The sequence below is a fragment of the Lepidochelys kempii genome, unplaced genomic scaffold, assembly GCF_965140265.1.
Source record: "Lepidochelys kempii isolate rLepKem1 unplaced genomic scaffold, rLepKem1.hap2 scaffold_119, whole genome shotgun sequence".
Classification (NCBI taxonomy): Eukaryota; Metazoa; Chordata; order Testudines; family Cheloniidae; genus Lepidochelys; species Lepidochelys kempii.
The window spans coordinates 243,292-264,165 of record NW_027333598.1 but is presented as its reverse complement, the minus strand read 5'-3'; the positions used below and the strand labels follow the sequence as shown (position 1 = coordinate 264,165).

The 20,874-nt window shown below is 48.7% G+C and overlaps 1 long non-coding RNA gene and 1 other non-coding gene across 2 annotated transcripts; one reads left to right on the top strand and one right to left on the bottom strand.

Annotated features, from left to right (window-relative positions):
- The first annotated feature begins 7,552 nt into the window (after nt 1-7,552).
- On the top strand, nt 7,553-7,638 carry TRNAS-CGA (transfer RNA serine (anticodon CGA)). The gene has a single exon. It is a non-coding gene; the product is annotated as a tRNA-Ser (tRNA).
- Nucleotides 7,639-11,334: 3,696 nt separating this feature from the next.
- On the bottom strand, nt 11,335-19,061 carry LOC140904472 (uncharacterized). Its single transcript, XR_012156533.1, has 3 exons — nt 19,000-19,061; nt 14,120-14,233; nt 11,335-11,457 (listed from the first exon to the last, which is right to left on the bottom strand). It is a non-coding gene; the product is annotated as an uncharacterized lncRNA (long non-coding RNA).
- Nucleotides 19,062-20,874: the final 1,813 nt, after the last annotated feature.

The following is a 20,874-nucleotide window of genomic DNA, read 5'->3' as shown; positions in this document are numbered from 1 at the left end:
AAGGAAACCACAGTGGGTAAAACCAGGGAACAAAAGCCTGAGCAGCCAAAACCCAGCCAGCTGTTGCTCCCACGAAGAGGGAGTCCACAGCTCACCCCCAGAGGGTCGCCGACGGTCTGGTGAGACGCTAGAAGGGCCATTTGCAAGTGCTTCAATTTTCCAGCTCGATTTGGCTGTTGGTTTCTGGCCCAAAATGTGGAGGCCTGACAGCGTCAGCACTGGGCAAATGTGGCTCGTTGCTGGAAGAGTCTGATTCTCCCGTCGTCTTCTCCCTCCCGAGGGATCCTCCGCGTCTCTCAGCAGCTCCTGGGGTCCCCAGCCACTGTCCCCCCAGCCCGGTGGCAGACTGACGGCAGGGCAAGAAAGCGGACGCCGAACCCTCTTTGCTGTTGGCCTCCGGGACATCGCAATCAGCTTGTGCAGAAACACACACAGACCCCACCCGGAGCACATCGTACGTCACACACACAACACGTCCTGCGTCGCACATCACACACACAAAACATTGCACGTCACACACACACAACACGCCTCACGTTGCACGTTGCATGTTGTACGTCGCACACGCAAACAGAAGACATCGCAAACCACACTTCACATGTGCGTCTTCTTGTTTGCCGTGTTGAGTGTGTGTGTGATGTTGTGTTTCTGGTGTCATGTGACATGGTGTGTGTGTGTGTGTGTGTGTGTGTGAGATGTGTGTTGGGTGTGTCGTGTTGTGTGTCATGTTGTGTGTTTGTGTGTGTGATGTGTGGTGTGTTTGTGGTGTCATGTGACATGGGGTGTGTGTGTGTGTATGTATAAGATGTGTTTTGCATAGTCTTGGGTGTGTCGTGTTGTGTGTCATGTTGTATGTGTTTGTGCCTATCTGTGTGATGTGTCATGTGTCGTGTTGTGTGTTTGTGTGTGTGTGACGTGTGGTGTGTTTGTGGTGTCATGTGGCGTGTGGGGATGTGTGTGTGACATGTTGTATGTCATGTTGTGTGTGTTTGTGTTTGTGTGACGTGTTGTGTGTTGTGTTGTGTATGTGTGAGGTGTTGTGTTTCATGTTGTGCATGTGTGAGACCTGTTTGTGTGTGTGATGTTTTGTGTTTGTGACACATTGCGTGTTTGTGCGACGTGCGACGTGTTGTGTGTGCGATGTGAGGTGTGCAATGTGCGACGTGTGCCGTGATGAGTGTGCGTGCGACGTGCGACGTGTTGTGTGTCTGACATTCGACACGTTGTGTGTGTGACGTGCGATGCGCAATGCGTTGTGTGTGCAGGTGTGATGTGCAACATGTGACGTGCGATGTGCAAAGTGTTTGTGCGAGTGAGGCGTGAAATGTGTTGTGTGTGTCCGTACGATGTGCGATGTGCGATCCGTTGTATGTGTGACTTGTTGTGTGTCATGTTGTGTGTGTTACATGTTGTGCTGTGTGTGTCATATTGTGCATGTCTGTGTGAGATGGGTTCTGTGTCTTCTTGTGTGTGTGTGAGAGAGGTGTTTGTGTGTGTCATGTTGTGTGTCACGTGTGTTTGTGTGTGACGTCTTTCTGTGTGTGTGTCGTGCGACTTGCATGCATGTGTGCATGCGATGTGTTGTGTGTATCTGTGCAACGTACAACAGGTTGTGAGGGACATGCAATTTGTTTCTGTGTGTGTCGTGTTGTGTGTGTGTCATCTTTTGTTATGTGTGTGTGTGAGACGGGTTGTGTGTCGTGTTGTGTGTGTGAAATGTTTTTGTGTGTGTTTGTGTCATGTTGTGTGTGTCATGTTATGTGTGTTTGTGTGATGGGTTGTGTGTTGTGTGTGAGTTGTGTGTTATCTAGAGTGTTGTATGGATTGTGTGTGCTTGTGTGTTTGTGATGACATGTGACGTGGTGTGTGGGTGTGGGTGTGTGAGACGTGTGTTGTGTGTGTGTGACATACTGTGTGTGTGTCTTTGTGGTGTGGTGTGTGGCCATTTTCTGTATTGTGTTCAGTGTGTGTATGGTGTTGTGTGTGTGGTGTCATGTTTTGTGTGAAGTGTGTGTCGTCTTGTGTGTGTTTGTGTGTGAGACGAGTTGTGTGATGTGTTGTGTGTATGTGACGTGTTGTGTGTCACATTCTGTGTGTGGTGTGTGTTGTCTAGAGTGTTGTGTTGTGTGTGTGTGTCTGTGTGAATGTCTGTGATGTGTTGTCTGTTAGGGTGTGTGCCTGTGTTATGTTGTGTGCCGTTTTGTGTGTTGTGCTGTGTATGTGACGTGTTGTGTGTCGTGTTGTGTGTGTTTGTGTATGTGTGACATGTGTGTAGTTTTTTCTGTCTGTGTGATGTGGTGTGTCTCGTGTTTTGTGTTTGTGAGTGTAAGGTGCTGTGCGAGCGACACGCAATGTGTTGTGTGTGTCCGTGCTATGTGCGATGTGCATCGTACAACAGGCGACGCGTTGTGTGTGTGTGTGCGACGTGCAATGTTTTGTGTGTGTGTGTGCTACACACAGCATGTTGTGCGTGTGATGTGCGACGTGTGTGTGAGACGTGCTACACGTGACGTGTTGTGTGGGTGGCGTACAATGTGTTGTGTCTGTGTGTGCGACACACACATCACACACAACACGTCTCATGACACCACAACCACACAACACACACTCAACATGACACACAAAACGGCACACAACTCAACACACACACAACACGACACACACACACACAACACAAACCACAACACAGCACACACACACTGAACACAAGACTCTGCACGACACACAGCACACACACAAGACATCACACACACACAGACGTGTCTCACACACACACGTGGGCAAACGTGGCTGGTTGCTGTCAGGGTCTGCGTCTCCCTGCGGGTCCAGGGGCCTGGCTGCAGCTCCCGCCCCAGCCCTCCCCCCGGGGGCGTTGGCTGCTGCCCCTTCCCGTGTCCCGGCCCCTCCGGCCTGGGTGTGTGGCTGGTGGCTGCTCTGTGGAAACGCCTGTGGGATGCGGCTTCCTTCGAGTTCCCAAAGGGTTGGTTGGACTCGGGGTAGAAAGTTGGCTAGATTGTCGGGCTCAATGGGTAGTGATCAATGGCTCCATGTCTAGTTGGCAGCCGGTATCTAGCGGAGTGCCCCAAGGGTCGGTCCTGGGGACGGTTTTGTTCAATATCTTCATTAATGATCTGGAGGATGGTGTGGATTGCACCCTCAGCAAGTTTGCGGATGACACTAAACTGGGAGGAGTGGTAGATACGCTGGAGGGTAGGGATAGGAAAGAGAGGGACCTAGACAAATTGGAGGATTGCGCCAAATGAAATCTGATGAGGTTCAACAAGGACAAGTGCAGAGTCCTGCACTTAGTACAGAAAAATCCAATGCACCGCTACAGACTAGGGACCGAATGGCTAGGCAGCAGTTCTGTGGAAAAGGACCTAGGGGTGACAGTGGACGAGAAGCTGGATATGAGTCAGCAGTGTGCCCTTGTTGCCAAGAAAGCCAATGGCATTTTGGGCTGTATAAGTAGGGGCGTTGCCAGCAGATCAAGGGACGTGATCGTTCCCCTCTATTCGACATTGGTGAGGCCTCATCTGGAGTACTGTGTCCAGTTTTGGGCCCCACGCTACAAGAAAGATGTGGAAAAATTGGAGAGAGTCCAGCGAAGGGCAACAAAAATGATTAGGGGACTGGAACACATGAGTTATGAGGAGAGGCTGCGGGAACTGGGATTGTTTAGTCTACGGAAGAGAAGAATGAGGGGGGATTTGATAGCTGCTTTTAACTACCTGAAAGGTGGATCCAAAGAGGATGGATCTAGACTATTCTCAGTGATAGCAGATGACAGGACAAGGAGGAATGGTCTCAAGTTGCAGTGGGGGAGGTTTAGGTTGGATATTAGGAAAAACCTTTTTTACTAAGAGGGTGGTGAAACACTGGAATGTGTTACTTAGGGAGGTGGTGGAATCCCCTTCCTTAGAAGTTTTTAAGGTCAGGCTTGACAAAGCCCTGACTGGGATGATTTAGTGGGGATTGGTCCTGCTCTGGGCAGGGGGTTGGACGAGATGGCCTCCTGAGGTCCCTTCCAACTCTGTTATTCTATGATTCTATGAGTCTATGATTCAAATCCCTGACGTAATCCCACTCCGTCCAGTAGCCCCAGGCACATTCCAAGCGTTGGATTTGAGACACTGAGTCAGCTTCCTGCAGTGAGTTTCAGCCTTCCCAGAGGTAATTTGTGGGGGCTCGCCATTTTCGGATGTTCTTGTTTATTTCCCCTCCATCCAATTCAAATGAGTTTGAAATTACTCACGGCAACATTCTTTCACTTACTTTGGTAAACAGAACAGTTATCAAATGTTGTACTGAGAGACCAGTCAGTGGGGAACAGAGCGATAGTCATTTGTAAACCAGTTGCATTAAGAACCACAGGTCTCTGGATGGGGGTAGACCACCGTGGGGATGGGAGTGTCACAGAGAATTTGGAGGGAGGTGGCGGAGTAGAGGGTGGAAGAGGTTGAATTAGGGTACATTTTCCCTTGGCCCCGAAAGGGGCAGCACGACATGCCCAATTAAAAGGGGGTGTCACGCCTGAAGAATTTACAATATCCACCAAAATAACAGTAACAACAAGACAAACACAGAACACAATGTTTTGTTGCGACAGGGGACCCACGGCGTTCTGGGTTTTCTTCCACTGGCACCAGCTTGCCCAGAAAGTGTCTGAAAAAGAAAATAAACATTCCCCAGCCCCTGGGTGGGGACAGATGATTGCTTAAAAATGCCCCTTTCTTTTCACATTTTTTTTGACTGACTGCAGGAAAACCAAAAAATTACCTTTATATTTTGTTTGTTTGTTTTTTCATTCAAAGGATACTTGCTGCATACCTAGGCAGAGGAGGCCTGTCTATGTAAACACGGTCTGTTCCTGAAGTCTTTCCCCCAGCTCATCACTAGATGTGAGGGGGGAGGTCATTCAGGCCTTCCTTACACTTCGTATTTAAAAACTCCTTATTGTTCCTACCTCTGCTGGCCTTAGATTTCTCCTCCTGTCCCTTCTTTGGCAGCTCGTAAGAGGTGGCCAAGTGGTTAAAGTGGTGGGCTGCTAATCATTGTGCTTTGCATGCATGGGTTTGAATCCCATCCTCATTGTGTGCATTTTGTCTTCTCCCCTCCTTCACAAACAACCATCTCCCCTTTGGTACAAGCCACATTGCTTCCTGTAAACAAAAACCTTCTCAGGAACTCAGACCTCCCTTGCTGTCAATAAAACACGTCTAAATCCCAGATTTCTCAAAGAGTTCTTTGTTTCTTAGTATTTATCTCAAAAGGTAACAGCCTCATAACGTCCCCCAAACACCCTGGGACCAGCCCAAATAATTAAAATGCCCCCACCTCAGCCACGACAGTGACCCACAGCTAGCGTGTCTAGGTCAAGGTGCTCTGGAGGAAGCAACTCAAACGTTTTCTCTCTGCTTCCCTTGGCGAGGTCTGACTGGGAAAACAAAATTGAAAATTTTCTGCTGGGAAACCAATTCTAGTCTGTTTGGGGACTTTCATTTGAATGGATTATTATTATTATTCTCTTCTGATCTCTGAATTATTTCAGTTCAGTCTTTGTCCTCCAGATGTGTTGCCAGGTGTTGAGCAGAGTGGGAGTGAGGCCAAGTCATGACGTCTCTTCCCCTCTTCCAACTTGCTAGGAAGTTCCGCTGCCTTGATGTGAGTCAAGCAGTGTCCATTGTCTCCGGGCTTTCTCGGAGGTGTCCGCATTGTACACGGTTCCTGGGAGAGTCCTTGGGAGCGTGGATACCTTTACTGGGCCATCTGTCTCCACTGTCATTTTGTAGCCCTGCAGCCCCAGCCCCAGAAGCCTGAGTCAGCTACCCCGGGCTCTGAGACAGGTGCCCTGGGTGTTTTAATTGCAGTATAGACATAACATTAGGATACATCTACAGTGCAATGAATCACCCACGCCTGGCCCGTGTCACATTAATCCAGGACAGCGGCTTGGGCTGTAAAGTTGCAGGGCACGTGTCTCGGCTCAGGCTCAGGACCCTGCTCTAGGAGCCCAGAAGGTTGGGAGGGAGTTTGGCAAGTGAAAAAGGTAAAACCGCAGTGAAGTATTCCCCTGGACTCAATGGCATTTCTCCATTTCTCTGTCTGCTTCGGAGCAGTGACAAAACAGGTCCTGCTGCATTCGTTATTTCAAAGGGAGGTTTAGGATTTTCATTCTCAGACACGGTGCACAAAGCAGGACTCAACCCTCAGCATAAACTGAATGAGCCGCCCACAGATTCTGGCAGCCCCAATGAGCCACTTGGTGTGAGAGCTCGGACCTGCCCCTGTCCCAGAGGGAGGGGGTCATCTGCGAGGGGACTGGAACACTGGCCTATCAGCCCTTCACACCCAAACTTTCAGTCACTCTATTATCAGTGCCTATGAGTGTAATTTAAACAACAAGAACGGCTACACTGGGCTAGACCAAAGGTCCATCTAACTCTGTTATTTGTCTTCTGATAGGAGCCAGTATCAGGTGCCTTAAAAGCCACTACTGGGAGTTGAACCCAGGATCTCCTCTTTAGAAGACAGGTGCCTTAAACCAGCTAATCCATGGTGCTTTCCTCTGGCTAATGTATGGTGTCTGCCCACACCTGACTCCCTGCCAACCCGCACTGGGCCCTGACAAGCGTTTCTTGTGTTTCGATTCTGTAAAGCAGAGAAGCAGGTGAAGTTTTACTCCCAAGGTGTGTGTGTGATTCTTTGGACAGGTCTATCTTACAAAATTAAGTCAGTAACAACATTACTTTGGGGTGTTAAAAATTTTACCTTCCCTGAGCAATGCAGTTATATCAGCCTAATCCCGGTGTAGATAGCACTGGGTTAACAGGAGGACTTCTTCCCACCCCACTCTGCCTCTTCGGCTGAGGCCTGCTGGTCCACCTTTCACTCGCTCCTCTCTCCCCGAGGCCTCCTTGCCGGCTGCTCATTCCTCTCCGCCCCCTACCCCAAGGTCTGCCCGCCACCCACACCTCTCTGACCCCTCCCCTGAGACCCACCATGGCCGCCGCTCCCACCTCTCAGCCCCACCCATGAGACCCACCCAGCCTGCCACCCGTGCCTCTCCGTCCTGCCCTGCCCACCACTTGCACCTCTGTGCCCCTCCCCTGAGGCCCACCCTGCCCACCTCTTTCTTCATGCCGCTGTTGTTATTCCATGACACATTAAAGATGGAATGAAAAGCTGAGTTTCCTCCAGGGTGAGGAAAGGAAGGAGACACCAACCCCCTGGCAAAGCTCTGTGCCCCACAGAAAACCTGCCCCCTGCTATTACAGTCACTGATGTACTGGGGATATGACGGGAAAGGGACTGTCTGAATTATCGAGGCAGGAATTTTACAACAATCTACAGCAACATCACTGGCCACAAACACACTCTCCTCATGCTCCAGCCAGAAGGGAAACGAGCAGGAATTCTTGTTCAGCCCTGGGCACACTTACACAACAGCACAGCAGTGAGTGTGTTGTGGACGCTGGTCTGAGGAAACAATTGGAAACGATCACTCAGTGAGAAAAGAACTAGAGTGTCGTGAGAGCGCTCTATAAAGCAAGTAGTTGTGGCTGAGTGGTTAAGGTGGTGGACTCGAAATCCCTTGGGGGGGGTCTCCCTGTGCAGGTTTGAATCCTGCCAACTACGGAGGAAGTTGTGGCTCTTCAGTTTCAGTGCCTGAGCATCCTTGGCCCCAGTGGGAGCCAGGCTACGTCTACACGACAGAGTTATGCTGCTTTAGTTAAAGCGTTTTAATTAAGCCGCTGTTGCATGTCCACACTAGGCTGCTTGTGTCACCGGAGCGCATCCAGGCTAGCAGCTCTTGGATCGCCACAGAGAGCAGTGCATTGTGGGACGCTATCCCACTGTGCAACTGGCCGCAGGGTGCTTTGGGAAGGGTTTGCAATGCCTCGTGGGCAGCCACACGAGGCAGGTTTCTCTATCCCATTGTTCCATGGGCATCCGACTCGATTGCCAGCTGCTTTTCAGCTGCCGTGGGCGTGGTGGGCAGAGAGTGTGTGTGTGTTGGGGACAGACAGTGTGTGTGTTCGGGGAGCGTGTGTGTTGTGGAAGAGTGAATGTGTTGGCACGCTGTCCCTAAGTTCAGACAGCTGCTGGAAGCAACCAGTCCTGAGTCAGGCGGAGGGGGACACCCCAGTCCTGAGTCAGGGGGAGGGGGACACCCCAGTCCTGAGTCAGGGGGAGCAGGACAGCCCCGACATCAGCCCCCACTTCCCGCACTGGCTCAGCACAGCTCAGCAGTCTCTGTCACATACACACACTGCTGCCTGCCTGGCTGTGTGTCAGGGTGCAGGACGAGGGGGGTTTAGAGGGCCATGGGCCCAGCACTTTTTAGCAGCCCTAAGAACGGACAACGGAGGGGGGAACAAGGTGGAGCCTTGGGGGAAGAGGCGTTCTGTGGGTGTGGCCTCGGAGGGAGGGGTGGCATCAGGGAGAAGGGGCGGTGTGAGATTGGGGCCTCAGGGAGAAGGGGCGGAGTGAGTGAGGGCTGGGGGGAAAGGAGTGTCATGGGGGCGTCACAGTTCGGACGCCGGTGGCCCCCCCACTGTAAGGAATATTCCACCACCCCTGCTCTGGGTCCTAGGTGTGGTGAATTTGTCAGGTCTGTTGCCGGCACCCAGTGCCGAGAGGCTGAACAACAGCTTGAGTTGGTTCGTTACCCGGTGTGCTACACCCAATAATCACAACGGGGTGGAGAAGCAGAAAAGTTTATTTGCAGCTGCAAAAAGGTACAGGGAGAATAAAATCTCAAATCCTGCACAACAGAGCAGGAAGTTACACAGGCTTTTATACATCCTTTCTCCCAGCATACTTATCCAATAGCAAGCTGCCCCAAGTATCCATATAGCCAGCCAATCCAGTTCCCAGCTAGTTCCCTGATTCTCTGTATCATTTGTTAAACGAAACATAAAGCTGCTTTATTCAGCATTGTTCTTCCATATCTCCCCTGTTTGGCCTTGCTTAGTTTCAGGCAGTCTGACTCTGCAACATACTGTTGCAGATTCTCAGTATAACTGCTGTGTGTGCCTCCAGGTGGGGGGACGGGCAAGGACACCTGGGCCTAGTGCAAGGGGGCTTCATAGACACTCATGGTCTTCCATCTCCTCGAGTTACCTAGTGGCCATGCCCCAGTGTCCCCAACAGGTCTGAGACAGGAGTTGCTTGTGAATGACAGTGACCCCTTTGCCAATTGGCACCAATAAGCTTTTGTCACACATTGCGACGGGGCAAGGCAAGACGGCTATAGTTAAGTAGTGCGGAACAGGTATTTTAGCCCCAGCCTAAACAAATCCTTGGTACTATGGTAACCAAATGGCAGTTGTTTCAGGTTAATCAAGACACCTGGGGCCAATTAAGATCCTTCTAGAAAGCAGTGGAGATAGCTAGGTTGATTGGAATACCTGAAGCGCATCAAGGCCTGGCTGGAACTAGTGAAAAGCCTCCCAGTTCGTCAGTGAGGCGCATGTGTCAGGATCTGTAGGAGGAAGCCGTGCTGTTGGAGGAACCAAGCAGTGCAAATCCACATCAGGTGCAAGGAAGGAGGCCCTGAGGTAACAGCGAAGGAGATACTGAGTGGGGGCTACTGTGGGGAAGCGGCCCAGGGAATTGTACACGTCCTATTTCCCAAAAGTCAGCTACCATAGCTGCTACTATTAGGGTCCCTGGGCTGGAGCCCAGAGTAGAGGGTGGGCCCAGGCTCCCCCCTCCCCTCTCCTCCCCTTTCCTCCCCTCCTTGATTAATCATGGATACTGGGAAACAGAGATTGTGCGAGGGAGGGTTGCTTCTCCTCACCTCCCTTGCTGGCTTATGATGGCTCAGTAAGCTGTGGCCCTTGCCTCTAGAGAGAGAGAAGGGCTATGTGGATGGTCACAGTGAGCCTCTGAGGCTAGCAAAATCCACCAGGAAACGTGGGACCCATAGAGACAAGGACAGAGCTTTGTCACAACATGCACTGAGCTATACCCTCACACCCTGATATAATAGAAAGACCAGCACAAAAGACAGAGAAAGGAACAATAAGATACTAAAATAACAACGGTTGGAACTCTCCATTTCTCTCAGTCTTTGGGTGGATGGGTACGAAGAGCTGTAGCTACAGTTGAGGAACCAGGCGATCGGACAGCTGGCCCAGCCCTCCATACTAGTACCTCTCTCACATATAGGGAAATGGGTCAAAATTGGAATTCATGTCATGACTCACTTCCCATAGGGGATCGGTCTGTCTCAGGCTCTGTCTATACTTCAAACACTGGAAGTATTCTTCTGACAACCTAACACTGTCTATGCTGGGGCAGAGGTCACATTAACTACTTCTCTCAGTGGAGTGGACTTTTCACACCCCTGAGAGAGGTGGCTACGTCAACATCGCTTTTCAGCATAGACCAGACTTTAGATGGCTTCTTGACCTAAAAGGTAATGGACTTCAGCCTTTTCCTTGGTGGTTGAGGACTGCAACTTTCCTACCTGCTGAACACATCCTATGACAGATGACTTTCCTTTGCAAATTAGAGAAGTGGGGAAGTCAGTGACCCTTACAGTCTAAGTGTAAGAACTTGTAAAAACTTCTACAAATTGTCTCTTCAAATAATTTTGCTTTCACTAGAAATAGACTTTGAAACTAAGCAAAATAAGTTCTATTTGAAACACAAAAATTTAAAATCTATACTGGGCCAATATTCACTTATACACTCTCACACACATTCTTCCACCCCAACCATTGGAGTGAGGTTTTTTACCAGAACTCCTTACACTACAGGGGGTAAATTAAAGCAAATTAACTTTTCAAGATCAGCTGTCACTTCCTGTATGACTAACAAAACAAAAAAAACAAGACACTTTGTTTTACAAAGTGATTCAGATTATCACACAATTAGTCTCCCATTCTTTAACCAATAAATTCATTTTAATTGGAAACAATAATATATTCAAAGAGCTCAAATTCTTGTCATATGAGTTCATTTTCTTTTAATCCCCGTTGCCAACAACTGAACCTTGGCTCTAGTTCCGGTTTGTCCCAACGTAGGTCCCAACCAATTCTCTGAGTTCATATATCCCTGGTTCTTCTAAAAGGCATTTATCGGTATAACTATATTGCTCAGGGGTGTGAAAAATCCAGAGTTGAGCAATGTAGTTACACAGCCCTAACGCCCTGTGTAGATAGCGCTACGTCAGCAGGACATATAGTTTGAGGGGGCTGGACTAATGAAGTCCGACGGCAGAGATCTCTCCCATTGGCTTAGAGCATCTGTAATAGCATGCTACACCAGTGCAGCTACATGGGGGCAGCTGTGCCAACATCAGCTTTATTGTGAAGCCGGAGCATCAGACACAAAACCAGAGAATCAGGACTCAACATGCGAGTATCTGGAAGTCTGAAACTGGAACCGGACACATTCGTTGCCTCATTGGTTGCCATCATTTCCACAGCCTGAAAGTCCTTGTTTCTGTGAAAATAGAATGAATTATATTGAAATTATAATTCATTAAAGAAATGCTACTTGAAGGGTTTGTTGAAATATAGTTGTCAAGAAGAGAAACATTAAGGAGTGTGAGACAATGGGTCCTCAAACTAATTAACTTAGAGCTCCTACTGAGCTGGGAGATTGGTAAACATTAGTATGCAAGTAAGATATGTATGTATATTTGTCAGTTTCTGCTTCCTTTTGTCTCTTATGTTAAATTGGCTTATCTGTATAAATAAGTTAGCTTGAGCCTTTGCAGGGGGCTCACATATCTGGGTGCACTGGCAAAGTGCTTTGCTAATAAACAGAATGGTCTGACAAATTATGTGAGTCCTGAAGCTGACTTTGACATTACCGGATCAGGCACCAAGTTTGGAATCCACGAGGAGGGAATGTCCTATGAAGCACTCTCTCTCTTTGGATCCAAATGGTGAAGGATGATTGTTCTCAATCTAACCCTGGCATGCTTTGGATCTGTAATCAGTGAGTTGTACAAACAAACAATTTTCCTTGGGGCTTTGGTCACCATAGCTTCTTTTACTGGGATGGAAACCAAGAATGGAGCGTGTACTCATTCAACCCCAGTTCTTTCCAAATCCTTGGCCTTGGTTAGGGTAAGTGTACACTTCAGAATCCTTTACAAAAGCACTCAAAATCTCAGCAGTGTTAGTGAGGAATGGCTTCCTGAAACATGCCCAGCTTTTCTTTAATTTGGTGGCACAATTCCAGGCAAGGGACTGGATACAGGCCTGTTAGTTATCAGAGCTGGAGTTTCTATTCAAAACTAGCTATTTTTCTGCAGCTATTAGATTTCCAACACTGATTTCATTTCATACACTTTTTTTTAGCACCTACAAAGGATAAATTCAATAAAAAACCCACTTCTATTTCCTCAACATCTGCATCATGAAGGAGACCATTCCCCATGCCATAGAATTAGTTAGGTTATTTAAAAACTTTTTAGTAACCTAGCATCCCCCATAATGGGGGAGAAAACAGCCCCCTTGCCAGAAGTGGCTCTACCAATTGATGGAACCTGGGATTTAAACTCCAAATGATCACACAGTGCTTGGGATCCATCTGAATTCCCCTTCCAGGTTTTTGACACTTTCATCTCCAGGCATAGCGACTCTGATATAGGATTAAAGAAGTCAAAGCATCGTCTCCAAGCACAGACAGCTGAGAACGCTTCATCACGTGACACTTTGAGAAGTGGAGGGATAGAATGTGACGAAGATCCCTCCTGTCTGAGCCATGCAGAGTTAACAGGTCTGGAGTGATGGGGAAGGAGGGAATCTCTGAGTCACCCCATCTCCTTCCAGTGTCACAGAGGCTGAAATGACACTTCTTTTCCTGCCCCTGCTCCTCTTCCTTTAAATATAATTGGGAAAGTTCCCAATATAACTGCTCTTCAGCACAACCCAGAGCAACGTGAGAACAACTGGCAATGATATAATCTGAATCATTGGTGATTCCGAACAATAATTTTGCAATAGGAGGAATGGTATAGATGTGATGCTCCCTGGTTCCTGATAGGAAGGGCACACTCAAATTATTCATGAGACAATGGAGTAGATAGGAAGGACAAATGGGTCCACTTCAAAACAGGGTGAACTGCAAAAGGCAAAAATGGGCCACTCATTTGGACACGCTGAGGGATAACGGTGCTGCAAACAGTTCAAACAACTTTAAAAGCTACTATGTGGGAATCAGGAAAAGTATTAAAGAAAAAAAAGTACGGATAGCCCTAGAGGTTTTTATGGTGTTGATCTCCTGTGCAGATTCTTGGATGGCTAACATGGGCTGAGTGCCAAGAGAAGGTTTTCCCACACTCACAGCATTCATAGGGCCTCTCCCCTGTGTGGTTCTCTGATGGGTAACAAGGTTTGAGCTGCGATTGAAGGTTCTCACACTCACGGCATTCATAGGGCCTCTCTCCTGCGTGGATTCTCTGATGCTTTATAAGGGCTGACTGGTCATGTATGTTTTTCCCACACTCAGTGCATGCATTTTTTGTCTTTCCTCTGAGGATTTCCTGCTGTGTTGTGCTTTCCTTGAGGTCCTTCTGAGTTCCCCGACAGGAAATTAATTTACCCACTTTATCCCTTGGCCGATTTCCCTGCTCGCTCTCTGGTCTGTGCTGAATCTCACAGGATTTTCCCTGCTCATGACTCCTGGACACGTTCCTTTCCGATCTTTGTGATAATGCTCTGTGTTTATCCACTTGCCCAGCATCTTCCTGCTGAGAATTCTGCTCCTCTTTCTCACATGCCATCGCATCACCTGCTGCGGTAGAGACAGAAACCTCAAACAGGGATGGAAAGGGGAAGGCCAACGAAAAAAAGTGCTGGAGACAGGTCAAATAAAAGCAGGAACTGAACTCCTCCAAACACTTCCCCTAAATGGGAGAGAGGAGGGGATCAATTCAGCCTTCACATCCCATCAAATTCATGGGGGGAAGGGAGGAAGCTACTGCCTGATGTCTGCTCGGATCTACAGGAAGCCATGAGTTATAGTTACCCTGAGGTTATGACCCCTGCTCGGGACAATAATGAACTGAGTGACCTCCCAAGGGCTTCGTAGGGCATCCCAGATGTTTCCTTCAGGCACTTACAGATTCTGAGTTGGTTTCATGTTTCCTCACCTTTGCAGGGAGCTCTCAGGGTCTGTCTTTCCTCTGAACCCTGGAGCTCTGAGACCCATGGCTCTTCCCCTTCTTCCAGCTGGGAAAACACATCAGGTTTGGAAATGGGAAACCCTGCTCAGATGAAAGAAAACAAAGGAGTTCAGGTGATTGCATAAGACTCTGTCATAAAAAAAACAAAACATTCTATTAATTTCACTTCAGTGCTTAGTGTGACCTGGTGTGCCTTGGGGAGTCCTGACTGAAAACGCTAAGGTCAGGGCAGGCTAAAAAAGGGAGAGAAGATGCTCCCAGAACTGATGGCTAACACTGAAGTTAAAATCACCGACCACTCACAAACTATGCTTCTGATCCCCCACACTGGTTATTGAGAAGCTGAAAAAGATCACACAGCCCCCTTTATTGCATTCCAGTTCTCTGACTCCCAATCAGCACCTGTGTTCGCTACAGTGAGAGCTTATTTAAAAATTCTGGTCACAGAAACACAATGTTCTGACCCCAAAGGGTCAGCCATATTACCAGGTCAGCACAGGTTTGAATCATAGAATCTCAGGGTTGGAAGGGACCTCAGGAGGTCATCTAGTCCAACCCCCTGCTCAAAGCAGGACCAATCCCCAATTAAATCATCCCAGCCAGGGCTTTGTCAAGCCTGACCTTAAAAAAAAGGTTTGGATCTTACCCAAAATACCAGGCTACCAGCCAATCCTTTAGCCTCTAAACTAAAGGCAAGAAGGAAAGGTCAGACACATTCAGAAATCTATATATCGGGTTCTTCACAGTATTGGTGAGTTCCTGGCTTGAAAGTCCGTCTGGAACACATCCACAGCTTGGATGGGTCATTCAGTCCTTTGTTCAAGGCTTCAGTTTGCAGAGAAGTTGCTCCAGAGGTAGGTAGAGGGATTGAAGAGAAAATGAAGATGATGCAGCTGCCCTTTCTATTCCCTTTGCCTTGTGGCTTGTACTTCCTGTGTCCCAAACACAAGCTTCACAGCACATGGCATGGAAAAGCCCTGGAGTTCTCAGTACACAGGCATACCCCTGCATGTCTTGCTGACTCAATAGGTGTATCCCCTTGGTTCTTTTCATGGGCTCATTGTACAGCTGATGACCCTTGACAGGCCAGTGAAGAGGCTCAGCAGTGCTGATGCCAGTCTGTCCGGGGATGTCACCCAGAAACACTGCACAAGTCTGGAAATACAGATATACCCTACATGTCTATAACTCACAACACAAAGGTGGTACAAAACATAGAAACAAAATGATCATACTTGGAAAATCATAGCATTTTCACTGACACCTTACATGGCATATCTAGCATGATTCATTGCAATTTCATCATATTGGTATTTTATTATTAATTATTATTATTAAAGTGTCTCACAATTCCCTACAGTGTCACGCCTAGTAAGCCAGTGAATTCCCAGGACCAGCTCCCTGGGTCCCTGAAGATGCTGAGCACTCTGCTTATGAGGGATTGAAATACCCACATATCTGCTGGGGACACACACAGACAGGCACAGTCTGTACCCTGTGACGAAGTTCCTGCTCTACCTTGGTGGGTCTTGCGCTTATTGGCGGATTTGCTCACCTTGGAGCTTCACAGCAGCCCTCAGCTTGGCCGTTTTTCTGAACCCACAGTCCAGGCTGACGACTCCTGCGTCTGACCAGGAGTTGGGAGGATTTGGGGGGAACCCGGGCCCGCCGTCTACTTCGGGCTCCAGCCCAGGGCCCTGTGGAATGCACCTGTCTAGAGTGCCTCCTGGAACAGCTCTGCGACAGCGACAACTCCCTGGGCTACTTCCCCATGGCCTCCTCCCAACCCCTTCTTTATCCTCACCATGGGACCTTCCTCCTGGTGTCTGACAATGCTTGTACTCCTCAGTCCTCCAACAGTCCGTGTTCTCACTCTCAGCTCCTCGCGCCCCTTACTCCCAGCTCCTCACACGCACCTCACTAACTGAGGTGAGCTCCTTTTTAAAACCCAGGTGCCCTGATTAGCCTGCCTCAATTGATTCAAGTAGCTTCTTGATTGGTTGCAGGTGTTCGAATCAGCCTGTCTTACTGCTCTCCAGAAGGTTCCTGATTGTTCTGTTACGTTACCCAAGGAAAAGGGACCTACTTAGCCATCTGGCCTGACCCTGTCACAACCCCTATGTTCACTCTTCTAGAAAACTATGATCAATTATTGACATAGTATGGCTTCTTTGAGGTATCATTTGAAAATGCATAATCTACAGAATATTATCCTCCTGTTAAAATATGTGTAGCAACACTATGTAAAATTATGAGATTTTACTGTATCCTATTAGTGAAAAAGTTACAATTCTGGGGAACACCCTCAGACCAGTTCCTCAGAGACAGCAAGGCAAGCAGCTGGTCAAATTGCCATTCTCCAGGAGGGGGAAGGTGTGAAGAAGACATTTACATTCCTTCACAGGGACCACTTGAAGCTCATAGCTACAACAGACAGCCGATCACCATGACTCAGCTGAGAACTGAAGTTGTTTGTCGTACAGAGGACTGAATTATAAAAAGAGGGGAGGAAAATGCTTGAGACTCTCTCTCTCCCCCTTTTCCTCTGCTCATGACAGCTCCTGAAGAAACTGAACTTGGCAGCAGGGGCGAATTAGGGGGACTTCTGGCTGAAAGGACAGCCAGCCTGCCTCAGGATATAGTGAGAGAAACATTTGCTTTGTATCCGTTTTAGCTTGTTAACTTAGATGTTAGTTTGGGTTTTATCTTGCATTTCTTTTGTAAACAATTCTGGCTTTTATACCTCACTACCTGTAGTCAATTAATATGGTTTTTTTGCCGGTAGTTAGCCATCTCTTTTTATTGTTTCATCTAACCAGTGTGTTGGGATTAAAGTGTGTTGGAAAATCCATTTGGGATAACAAGGCTGGCACATGTCACTTTTCCACTGATGAAATGACAGACTTCATATGACCTTGCGTCGTTCAGTAGTGTGCTGGACAGTGAAAGATGCACAAAAGTCCGGGACCAAAGAATTTTCTGGGGTTCTCCTGTGGTGCACTGGAACTGCTTCTTGCAGTTCCCTGGAACTGCTTCTTGCAGAGAGAGAGAGAAGTCCAGACACAATGAGAGAGTCCTGGGGAAGCTGGGAACACTAAGAATGGGCTGGTGGGGTTCAGTGGAGAAAGGGAACAGGAAGGGCAGGGATATCACTGAATGCAGGATCTCAGCAGTCCTAGATGTCAGGATAGCACCTAGTGCAGCCCATTGGAAAACATAATCCCAACTATACATATAAAATGATGGGGTCTACATTAGCTGTTTCCACTCAAGAGAGGGATCTTGGAGTCATTGTTGATAGTTCTCTGAAAACATCCACTCAGGGTGCAGAGGCAGTCAAAAAGCAAACAGGGTGTTGGGAATCATTAAGAAAGGGACAGATAATAAGACAGTACATAACTTGCCTCTATATAAACCCATGGTACGCCCACATCTTGAATATTGTGTGCGGATGTGGTCGGCCCATCTCAAGAAAGATACATTACAATTAGAAAAGGTTCAGAAAAGGGCAAAAAAACCCGGACTAGGAGTATGAAACAGCTTCTGTATGAGGAGAGATATGTAAGACTGGGACTTTTCAGCTTGGAAAAGAGACAAGAGGGCATATGAGAGAGGTCTATAAAAGCATGTCTGCTGTGGAGAAAGTAAAGAAGGAAGTGTCATTTACTCCTTCTCAGAACACAAGGACTAGGAATCACCCAATCAAATTAATAGGCAGCAGGTTTATAAGAAACAAAAGGAAGTATTTCTTCACACAACGCACAGTCAACCTGGGGAACTCCTTCCCAGAGGACGTTGTGAAGGCCAAGATTATAATAGGGTTACAAAAAACAAAAAACATCATGAGAAATCTATCGAGGACAGGTCCGTGAATGGTTATTAGCCAGGATGGGCAGGGATGGTGTCCCTAACTTCTGTTTGTCATAAGCTGTGAATGGGTGACAGGAGATGAATCACTTCATGATTCCCTGTTCTGTTCATTCCCTCTGGGACACCCAGCGCTGGTCACTGTCGGAAGACAGGACACTGGGCTAGATGGACCTTTGGTCTGTCCCAGTGTGGCCATTCTGAAATACCAGGGAACCTAGTGAGTCCAGTGCAATGGGAGGGAGTAGGAAAATCCCTGGCTGTGGAGAACACTGGGAAATTAGAAACTATCATTCAGAAGCAACAGACTCTAAATAGTCTAGAAAAGCAGAATGTGAAAAATAAGAATCGGGGTCATGTGACTTCAGGAATGAGGGACTCAAAAAACCAAGTGTGCAGAGAAGGTAAATTGTGGTTAGTGCACATGGGGATGGGGGGAGCAACTCTCCAGGTCTCAAGGATTTTCACCAGCAACCGAGGCCATTGTCCCATGCACGGGGCAATCTGGAGCAGTGAGGAGTTGTGTCATCTGTAATCCTGGCTGAGTTTCAATGCTCTGCTGCTGGAGCTCCCTTGTCTGGATTCCCCCAGCCAGCATTCAAGGTCTGTGTGATCAGTAACCCTGGACCAGCCGCTCTGACCCCAGCAGCCTGCTTCTTACACCCCAAGCACTTTCTGGTCTGGGTGGAAAGGCTCAGGGTTTGAGAGAAGGCCAGGGGTAGGAAGCTTCTGCTCGTTATGCTGGACCTAACCCCCCGTTTTACTTGTGCAAACAGGAGATATTTGACACTGTGCGATTCTGCTCCTGTGCTCTCTTCCCACAGCGTTCAGCAGCAGGGGAGGGTCTCTGGTCGTGTGTGTGTCACTGGCATGCTGGGGTGATGCTGGAACAGGACAGAGCAGAGGTGGCATTGTGGGGGTGGCGTGAACCTCATCTCTTCAGTTCCCCTTCCAAGAACCGAGGGGACAGGAATCCTTACCCAGCGAGGTCACAGTCTCATAGGTCTCCTGCATGACGTCTCTGTAGAGGGCTCTCTGAGCGGGGTCCAGCAGAGTCCCCTCTTCCCTGGTGAAATACACAGCCACCTCCTCGAAGGTCACCGGCCCCTGAAAGAGCCAGAGCCCCACACTCAGGACCTGCTGCCCCACTCACAGCCCCACTATTCGTGGGGGAGAGGAGCCAATCAAACGGAAACTCTGGGTGGACCGCAGCCAACAGAGTCCCACCCCCACCCCACTCAGACCACCCAGGAAACACCAGGGTGAGGGGGCGAAGAGACACCCCTCCTCTCTCCCAGCAGATCCATCACACACCTACTAGCCACAGACTGATACCGGAGATGCTGCCCCGAGCAGAGTCTAGGGAGAGATCTCTTGTAGGAAGCCCAACACCCTCCTCCTTGTGAGGAGCTGGATATGAGGCAGGAGAATCTCCCCTAAGCCTGACTGGTGGCTTCCCCCTTCATATTTCAAGGCACCCACTGGTTAGTTGGGTCAGGCTCCAGCACGAGGAGTCTGGTCCTTTTTCCCAGCCCCATGTACGTGCGTTATTTTCTGTTCACCAAATTGGAGCATTTCCACCTCCGAACCTCATGCGTCTGTTCCAAGAATCTAGGCCACTTATTAAACAACTCCCAGCAGGTCTGCCACCCCCTGGTCTCCTCCCTTTCTCCACCCTGTGCATTTCCTGTCCCCGCTCCAACCTCCAAACCAGACGGTGCAAACCTTCCCCTCTCCCATGTATTTGCTGTCCCACTCCCTCCTGCAGGAACAGATCAGAACCCCCCCAATAATCCCTACCTGAGCTGGCTCCCCTGCAGCTATGTCGCTCCCCTGTCCCATGGGAGGACGGGATGAACCGGAACGAAACGTGAGCGTCGTTCTGCAGCCTGATCGGGCGAGAAGGGCCGTTGTGGAGGTTTGGGAACGGGCATTAGTTCATTTCACATCACGCTTCCCCAGGCTCTTTCCTTGCAGAGCGAGATCCGAGATTCTGCCGTGCTGAGAAAATGCTAAAAGAAAAGGAGTACTTCTGGGACCTTAGAGACTAACCAATTTATTTGAGCATGAGCTTTCGTGATCTGCAGCTCACTTCATCGGATGCATACTGTGGAAACTGCAGCAGACTTTATATACACACAGAGAATATGAAACAATACCTCCTCCCAACCCACTGTCCTGCTGGTAATAGCTTATCTAAAGTGATCATCAAGTTGGGCCATTTCCAGCACAAATCCAGGTTTTCTCACCCTCCGCCCCCCACACAAATTCACTCTCCTGCTGGTGATAGCCCATCCAAAGTGTCAACTCTCTACTCAATCTCTGGATTACAGCAGAGACCTGGCCCCTCCTGCCAGGCTAAGCCCACAGACACACTTTTAACCTCTTTTCTCTCTCCCGCATCCCAAAACAAAGTCTCTGAACGCAATCCTAGAAAAAAGCAGAACCAAAGGAGTCCCTTTCGAGGATTCCCTCTGACACTGACCCCACGGCAGCCACACCCCAGCAGGAGGGACATGGAGTCAGGAACTGGGTTTTCCTCTCTCTCATCCTCGTCTTGTCCACAGGAAAGTGATTCTCCCCACAGTGCAGTAATACATCTGTCTGGGCAGATGAGAGAGCTGGAAATCTCTTTCAAAACTCTTTTATCCCACGGACCCTGTCAGTCTCTCTATCTCCTTTTCCCTCTGCCCTCTCCATGCCTGTCTGCTCGGAAACTCTCATTCCTGGGTTGTTTGCTCCCCCATGGCTGGATTTGCTCCTGCAAATGGCAGGAGAAATGGGGTGGGGGGCTGTTTGTGTAGAGTCATTTTATAGTCCCTCACTGCCTGCCTGGGATTTCCCCATTGCCTGCC